The sequence below is a fragment of the Amblyomma americanum genome, chromosome 1 (genome assembly GCF_052857255.1).
Source record: "Amblyomma americanum isolate KBUSLIRL-KWMA chromosome 1, ASM5285725v1, whole genome shotgun sequence".
In the NCBI taxonomy this organism is placed as follows: Eukaryota; Metazoa; Arthropoda; class Arachnida; order Ixodida; family Ixodidae; genus Amblyomma; species Amblyomma americanum.
The window spans coordinates 216323924-216325687 of NC_135497.1; positions in this window are offsets into that span (position 1 = coordinate 216323924).

Genomic DNA, 1764 nt, shown 5'->3' on the forward strand with positions numbered 1-1764 from the left:
CGCGGCGCCACTATCCTGCTGGCGGCGCCTGGCGGCCTGGAAAGAAACTACTGAAATACAACGTCACGGCGTGCCCGCTGAAGCAAACAGCCGTGTCGTCTGCTTGTCGTCTGCTTTGAGCGCTGCATTTTTTTTCTCTGCTGCTTCTACGAGGCGCCGCATGGCGCCGGCACTGCACGCGACCCTGTCGGCGCGTACAATTGTGACTTCATCTGGTCGCCTGCGCTCGCTCGCGCTGACGGGAGTTTCACCTCCTATATAGTCTTGCTCCGTGCTCAAGGTCAACCCCCAAGGTCAAGCTTCACACAAACCGGCGAGCCGGTTTACAACCTCGGGAAGTATCTTTCGGACTAAAAAAAGAAATACACGACTGCACCAGACTAACACGTGCGGTCACATGCATTTCTAAGTTGCTGCTGGAGCCGTAATACTTGCTGCTACAGTGTGGTTAAGTGAGAGCGTCGAAAGGAATCATCCGTGGGGCAGACGAATTGCACTGCGCGGGGTGTATCGTCATCCCAGTGTCTGCTGCAACAGAGACAGGCTTTAGCAGCGCCTTTCAAGATGCGATCGGGCTCACCTCGATAAGTGGCGGGTACTGTCACTTGAGTAAAACGGAAATTTGGGTTACTTGGTACCAGCCGTATATGGCCTAAGGGCAAAAGGACAAGAATTGCGAGAAGAAAGAGAACGAAGACAAGTAGCGGCATGTGTTGTCTTTCTCCCCGTGGTCGTTGTCCATTTGCGGTCAGAATGTGTACGCCTGCCACTTCTCCAAAGCATATGACTCTCACGAAGTGGCGCTATATTGCCTTCGTGTTTGCAATGGTACACACCAGTGCATCCGTGCAGTCGTTCGCTGTCCACTACATTGTGACTCGCGTATGTACCGGTAACCCATTGGTCATCGCCGCGGACTGACGGAGTGACCGCGCGCGTGTGCGCGCACTAATGCTTCATAAGCCGGCACGAAAGGGAAAGGGAACAGAGGCGAGCTGCAGACGACCTCGGCGCCACAGTAAACCCCCGATAGTACATGCGCATGCCTGGCGGTTATCGACGTCACACTGATGCCGGGTCGTATACTGCGGAGGCACACAGTCATGCATATATGCGCACGGGACCTGCCTTTTGTCCTCGGCCATGCGACAGAGCCAGAGATCAGTGGAGCGTGGCCCTGGCGAGTCTATCTGTGCACGCTAGGGTGCACGCCAGGGTCGTCTCCGCGGGAACGCATCCGTGTCAGCCCGCCGCAGCTCAGAGCCCGCAACGCTATCAAGTTGCCCCACCGACTCACGAGGTGTATTGCGCACCTCTTTGTTTGGCGGCGGTGCGATACGTCGGAAAGGGGATCACGGCTCGAAGACACTCAATCCGCAGTCTAGCGACCAACGCTGGTGTGTGGGGTGCTTCCTCGAGGTGTTCTGCGGTGCTCCCCTAATAGTGGACCAGCGGTCAGAGCGCACCATTTTGCTTCTCGCTGAAAGGAATCCCGGTTGTCTCCCAGCTTTGCCTCCTATTCAGTAACGCGTGCGCTGCTCCGGCCCTTGGAGAAGGTTTCTGACGACGCGATTCCGGCTCTGTTCGTTTTAACGCACCATAAGGTACGTGTTCGTCATTATCTGCGTCTTTCTCGTTGTCATCACAAACTCGTTACAACTTCTTTGCACTGGCTATTCCAGGCTCCGGAGCCGAGCGCATATGGGAAGACAAACACATAAAAGAAGGTTTGGTAAGCATTTTTAGCTGTATTTTTTATCTCTG